Source organism: Bos javanicus, chromosome 9 (assembly GCF_032452875.1).
Source record: "Bos javanicus breed banteng chromosome 9, ARS-OSU_banteng_1.0, whole genome shotgun sequence".
NCBI classification, from domain to species: domain Eukaryota; kingdom Metazoa; phylum Chordata; class Mammalia; order Artiodactyla; family Bovidae; genus Bos; species Bos javanicus.
This window is the reverse complement of record NC_083876.1, coordinates 72,989,970-72,996,993: the sequence shown is the minus strand read 5'-3', so window position 1 is coordinate 72,996,993 and position 7,024 is coordinate 72,989,970. Positions and strand designations below refer to the sequence as shown.

Below are 7,024 nucleotides of genomic sequence, written 5' to 3'. Positions count from 1 at the left end.
AAGAATCTACATCTTCACTCTTGTAGTTGATCTGGCCCAAGCTTCATCCTTATTTCTAATACCTAAGCCCTATCTTCAGTCCAAATTCTGACAACTGAAGCTCTTAGCTCCTGGTGCCTGAATACCCATCTCCCAACATGCTGGTTTTCTGTCCAGGAATCTGTCCTCTCTGGAATTTGGAGTCAGCCCTGTCCAGGATCTGGATCCTGCCTTGTGGAGGTGCCTGCTTCCTGCCGACAGACATCCTGGGGGCATTTCACTGTTTCTGTGTCTCTTGTGGTCTCTAGAAGCTCCTCTGGGTTCACATGTCAGTCTCATGGATGCAGATTTGACCAAAGGCCGTTCTCCCTCAACTCACCACTGCCTTGGTTCTCAGTCCTTCAAACCATTAGATACAATGTCTTAGCACCTCTGTTAGACCTTTCCTCATCAGTTCTGTCCCAAGTGGGTGAGTTTAGTTCTAAGACCTTATCCTTCTCCAGCCATCTCATACCTGCTAAGGGTACCATTTGTGTCTGTGCCCACCCCACTACAGAGTTCCACCTGAGGGGAGTGCTGCCTTTGTGTGTGTGTGTTGCACGGGGGCGGGGGGGCAGGGGGCGGGGTGAGTTTGCTCAGAACTGAAATAAAAAATCAAGGGAGATGTTGGCACAGAGCCTGAGATAACTCAGGCCCTTTGCTTGCAACTCAGAGGAGGCGGAAGGAAAGGCAACCCCACCTAGCAGTGAAATCCACCAAAGAATTTTACTTCCCACGGTGAAGTCCTCCTCACTTTTATAGTTATGAGGATACAAGCTGGACTGTCCACATACCCTAAAAAGAAGCCTGTTTCTGATCCCCTCACACACAGACGTGTAAAGTTAGTCCCCCATTCAGTGATGAGTTTCATGGGTAAATTGTCCTTCCAAACTGCAAAGAATAACTTTGCCAATTACCTATAATAATCAGCCAGAATGCTTTTTTATTAAAAAAGTATTACTGACCAATCAGGGACCATCAAATATTTGGTAAAAGAGAAATATCAAGATGTGTGAAAAGTGACGCACCACAGGGGGAACACAAAAGGAAGACAACCAAAAAAAAAAATTGAATTAGCATCTTCAGAGAGGTCTGAGACAACAGTGGATTCACACAAAAGAATAGGCTGCTATGAAAAAAGAGCAGGCAGAAAACAGGAAAGAAGCCACGACAAATTAAACATTCCCCAAATACATTTTAAAAATCAGTAGAATTGAATCACTGGTTTGACTGAAAACTAAATTAGTATCTGGAAGATGAAGTTGAGAAAATGGCTCAGAATGTACAGAATGACTGAAAAGGAAAATGTCCAAAAGCTGAAATGGCAGATAGAGCTAGAAACTTATTAATATGTAAATAATCCACACTCAGAGAACAAAAATGAGTAATGAAATAAATTAGAAAATATAATTTCCCTGAACTAAAAAAAAGATTTTCAGATGAAAAATATTCACCAAGTGCCAAGAACTAGTCTCTTGAAAATCTGAAATTCCTAATATAAAGCTTGTGGAGAGAATTACCAGGATACCTACCAAAAAAAAAAAAAAAAGGCCACACAAAGTAAAAAATACAAAAAGAAAGCTCAAAAGACTGTCATCATACTTTACATTAATATTATTGATGCTAGAAGACAATGGAGCAAGACTTCAAAGTTCTCAGGGAAAATTGTTTGAGCCTCATTTAATAGCCAGCAAACTGTTACTTCAGAATTAAGGCAAAGCAAGTTGTCCAACAATGGCACCTCACTCCAGTCCTCTTGCCTGGAAAATCCCACGGACGGAGGAGCCTGGGAGGCTGCAGTCCATGGGGTCGCTAAGAGTCGGACACGACTGAGCGACTTCACTTTCACTTTTCACTTTCATGCATTGGAGAAGGAAATGGCACCCCACTCCAGTGTTCTTGCCTGGAGAATCCCAGGGACGGGGGAGCCTGGTGGGCTGATGTCTATGGGTCACACAGAGTCGGACATGACTGAAGTGACTTAGCAGCAGCAGCAGCAGCAAGTTATCCAATGACTCAGAAATTTTCTCCTATGTCCTCCTCCTGAAATGACTTGGGAATGTAGAAAAATAAAACTGAAAGCAATGAGCAGAACTGTCTGAGGAATAAAATGGAAAGACATTTCAAGTTATCAGCTGTTAATCAGGCCTAGAAAGCAGTTGGCTCAAATTAGAACAGGGAAGACAGGAGATAGTGACTGGAGAACATTGATTAAAAATATGTTTAATAATCTGGACGATCTTAGACATGTAAAAAAGTACATGTAGGCTATTCTATCCATTAGAATAAGAGAAACAAAAAGCTATTTAGATAGCATGATAAGACAAGGCAAACTGAAATGTGACATGATTTGGAAAAATTGAAGGGGTAAGTGTAAAAAGAATCCATTTTTCCATCTTTTTTTTGGATGGAAATTTTCGGTAATATAAAAATCACATTTCTATCTTTATGGGCCTTACACACTACTTAATAGTAAAATTAATATTTATATAATTTGAATATATAAGACTAAAGGCAAAAGGAGAAGAGAGTGGCAGAGGATGAGATGGTTAGACAGCATCACTGACTCAGTGGACATGCTGCTGCTGCTGCTGCTAAGTCGCTTCAGTCGTGTCTGACTCTGTGCGACCCTGTAGACGGCAGCCCACCAGGCTCCCCCGTCCCTGGGATTCTCCAGGCAAGAACACTGGAGTGGGTTGCCATTTCCTCCTCCAGTGCATGAAAGTGTAAAGTGAAAAGTGAAAGTGAAGTCGCTCAGTCGTGTACAACTCTTAGCGACCCCATGGACTGCAGCCCACCAGGCTCCTCAGTCCATGGGATTTTCCAGGCAAGAATACTGGAGTGGGGTGCCATTGCCTTTTGAGTAAACTCCAGGAGATAGTGAAGACGGGGAAGAAAGACTGGCCTGCTACAGTCCATGGGGTTGCAGAGTTGGACATGACTTAGCTACTGAATAACAACGTTTTGAATATCTCAATATCTGTTACTGGTTTTCAATTTTTAAAGTCAAACTATTTTGGAAACTTAACTAAATTAAGCTTGGAAGGTGTCCTCCAGTGCCCCGAGTGTTGCCTGTCTGCCCAGCACGAGGTTCTAGAGAGGCCGACCTAGGAGAATCCTCTTCCCATCTCACCCATCCTTTCCCTCCTACAAACACGAGGAGGACGAGAGGCCCTTCTGGCCCTCTGTGGTGAATGTTGCCCTAAGCCAGAGCCCAGACTTTTAAAAGAATCTCCAAAGCTTGTGGTCCTTTCTTTTGGATTTGCTTAGCTCCTGGAAATTTGCTTAATCTTTTTCTTGGAGGTGTCTGCAGCTTCCTGTGACCCCCATTAACAGTGGGTGGATCCACCCCAGAATGTCTCACGATGAGCCCCTCATAGCAGGCTTTGCGGATGACCCGTTTCAGGGTGTACTTTGAGGAAGACATTATGTTCATGTGTGTCTAAAGCAAGCCTCTGGAACGTGTCCCGGTGTTCACTCGTCTAACGGTCCCAAGCATCTACACTGTCGGTTTCTGTTGCCACGCTTGTCAGTGCCACCATCAGTACTGACTCACTCAGGGGCCTTGTGCAAACCGCTGGCGTCAATACTCTGCGGCTTCTGCCAAACAAACGCTAGGTAGTCTTCTGGGAAGAGTCGTATTTCTGACTGCAGCTGGCCATTCATCAAGCGTCTGGAATTGGCCCCAATCTTGTCTGTTGGCCCCGGATATGCCATCTCCCTGTTCTGATTAAGCTTTCCCATCCCACACCTCATTGCCTCCTCATCCACATTCCTCGGCCCAATCTTTATTTCAGGAGATATCATTGTTCTCCAATCTCATATAATTACCATTCCAGTGTGACTCAACCGTATCCAACGAAGCACTGAAAAATACTCCTTGGAACAGTAAGGAAAGGACTGGGGGAGTCATTGAATCATAACAAGGTAGAGTTGCCAGGGACCTTGAGCTCACCGTGTCCAGCTCCCCTCTCCTCCCACATGGACAACTGAGGCACGGGGGGATTACCTGACTTGCCAAAGATCTTAACAGCAAACAAAGCCTCTCAGTGGAATTGGACATACAGAGATACAAGTATGGGAGAGGGAGAGGTATTCTGAGGACAATGGAAATAATTGCAAGTTCTGATAAGTATTTTGTACTTCCTCCAATAAATAGTAAGCAGCTGGCCTCTGTCTCCACTGAGGATAAGATATGGGGATGGTGGGGCGGGGGGAGGTTCTTAATAACAGTTTGAGTTTTTATGTAAAAGAAGTACTTCATTTCAATGTTTCTTTTTCAGAAATAAGGAACGGTGGAGGAGGGGGGGACCCTTTCTGGGCTCTAAGCAAGGGTGGTGCCCCTGTCAGGGGCAGATGAGCGGCAGGGGTGAGGTGGGGGAGCCCTGGACGATATTGCACAGTGTCTGACAGCAAGGGCAGCACCCTATGCCCCAGGTGCCCGCTGCCTGTGTGGCTGAGTGGGCCCTGAGTGCTCTCCCCGCAACCTCTCAAGGGGTCTGCTTATCTGATTACAAGGTCTGCCACTGGGAAATGAACAGCAGGGACGGGTGAGTCTCTAAACAGAAGAAATCTGATTTTCCTGCAACATCCCTGTGAAATCAAAGCGTGTAAGAATCATCAAGACAGGTAAAAACTTGATGATCATCTTATTTATCTCTTGGGTGGGGGTGGAGTGGGGTTGGATTTTTAAACCATTTCTCTGATGTTTCAAGTTCAGCAAAATTCATGCTTCTGGAGTTCACTTTTGCATTCAGTTCAGGTATCTTCGGGGAAATACACTCTCGCACTCAGTAGTAATAAATCACCAGGAAGCAGTTCTAAGGGGTTATTTATAACTCCTCGGGATCCCATGGCCCCTGGCCGGCACTTGGGCTGAGTTAGCGGTCTGCGGTCAGACTGCGGTTCCATCATCAGGATGGACATGCCCTGTTCCCGGTGGAAGCGACATAAAGCGCTGATGAAGCACTTGCCCTGAGCTGTGACCGCACTCGCTCCGCCCTCTGCCCTTCCTCTGATGGCCTAAATAAAGCCAGAGAGTTCACATCTCCTGGACAGTGGTTGCAGGGAATGTACTGCACCCTTTCCTCAGGATGTTCTTAGTGCATCCTAATCTTGAGTAAGACTAACTCCATGAACTTTAAGGTTAGAAACAATTAGACAAGAAAATCCCTTCCCTAGATTTCTTGTAACTGTCAGAATGAGATGAGTAGTGAAAACATTGCCCCATGCCAGACTTCTCACTCTTGTGAACCTTTGAACCGTATTGTTTATTAAAAAGAATATGACAGTCCCCTGGCGTGATAAGGTGAGCCATTACTATTTCTGCCTTTTGACTGTTCTTTATGCTTTGTTATCCATCACAAGTAGTCACATAACCCTAGAAACCTAAATAAATGCTGTGATTACTCCAGACAGCATACTGACCCTGTCATTCACCTCTCCTCCATTACAGGAAAATCCTGCTTCTGTCTTCGTCAATCCATTTTGGAAAAATGACTTAAATCTTGGCAACTATAGCTTCGTATATCCTATGTGGATTGCTTTAGAGGTCAAGCATATAGAAGGCAGCATTTAATTTTCAAGTTCTGTAGGATCCGAAGGTGGCCCAGTCTTGTTTCCTCCCTCCCCCTTTTTTTCATCATTTATGTATTTTGAAACATATGTAAGTGTCCTCTGTGTGTTTTCCAGGCCGTGCTCTGAAGATGAGTTTCAACATTGTTTCATTCTCTGCGGAGTGTAAACTCCTGGAAGGCAGAGATTGTATTTTATGTTAGATGAATGCCAGGATTTTTCTTTATTCCTGCAGATCCTACATCAGTGCCTTTGACAGCATGGAAACTGAATACAACTTTACTGTACTTAGACTGAATTTAATAAAAATAAGGATCATTATATGACTATTATCAACTGTCTTTTGTTCTGGAGAAATAATGCATGGTTTACAGTGAGGCTGAGACTGAGTTGTAATAGTTAGGCTACTCTTGACTGATTTCTGGGTAGGCCCGTCCATCCCACAAACACAAGTACAGAAATCAGTTGTCCTGGCCCAGCAGACAAGGTAAAATCTAAAGCCAGGCTGCTTGTTTCTTGGCAGAGGGTTGTGGCCCAAGTGGTGGGTAATGGAGTCAGGCCCTCAGACCACTCAGAGGTGTGGCCTGGCCCAGGTCTTGTTCTGGTGCAGAGTATTCAGAGAGTTCATTAAATGTGAACTCTAGACCACCGCTCAGGAAGGGCGTAGGCTTCACTATGTGGCTGAAAGGCAATGGTTAAACCACCATTGCCTTAGGTCCCCTAGAATGACTTATTGAATTTCTGTAATACTCTCCAAAATGTGTGTCTGGGATCTGAAGGAGGAAGAAACACTTTGTAATTGAAGACATAAGAGAGAGTGTAGGTACTGATAAGTCAATCTAATGACAAAATGTTAAATTGGTAGCATGAGCTACAGTTTTGTGGGAATTTAAAATCAGATATGTATTGACTTAAGTGTTTTGGGTTAAACTCACTAAAGCAATAATTTGTACCTTATCAAATGAAGCCTTTTGGCGGGGTGATCTGGCCATTCAATGAAGAGGTGACATCATGGACCAGAAAAGTCCCTGGGGCCAGAGTTTGGACATGTCATTCACAACTTCTACTTTCATCTCCTGAAAACCCTAAAGCCATTATTTTCCTTCCTTCAACCCTTTCTTCCTATGATGGTTCCTTTATTGTGACAAATGCAAAATTCTGAATTCCATCCATGGATGAGAAATAAAAATTTTCACCTTATTTCTGTAGCATAGGGAAAAAAAAAACACTTTTCCTCTATATTCTTAGGTTTATACCTGGGGCCTCTATATTGAACTGACAAAAGATTAACAAGAGCAAAGACATGACAATTTGAATTTTATGAGTATGAGGGCTCCAGAGAAAAGAAATGAAGCCCTCTGAACAGCAGTTATACTTGGGGGGAAGGGCTTATATGCCATCTTAACAAAGGTGATAAATTGTGGAGAAAGGA

General features: G+C 43.8%; 1 long non-coding RNA gene across 1 annotated transcript; it reads left to right on the top strand.

The window, feature by feature from the left end:
* The first annotated feature begins 1,751 nt into the window (after window positions 1-1,751).
* Window positions 1,752-5,899, top strand: LOC133254054 (uncharacterized). The gene is made up of 3 exons (XR_009738553.1): window positions 1,752-3,945; window positions 4,537-4,647; window positions 5,474-5,899. It is a non-coding gene; the product is annotated as an uncharacterized LOC133254054 (long non-coding RNA).
* The last annotated feature ends 1,125 nt before the right edge of the window (window positions 5,900-7,024 follow it).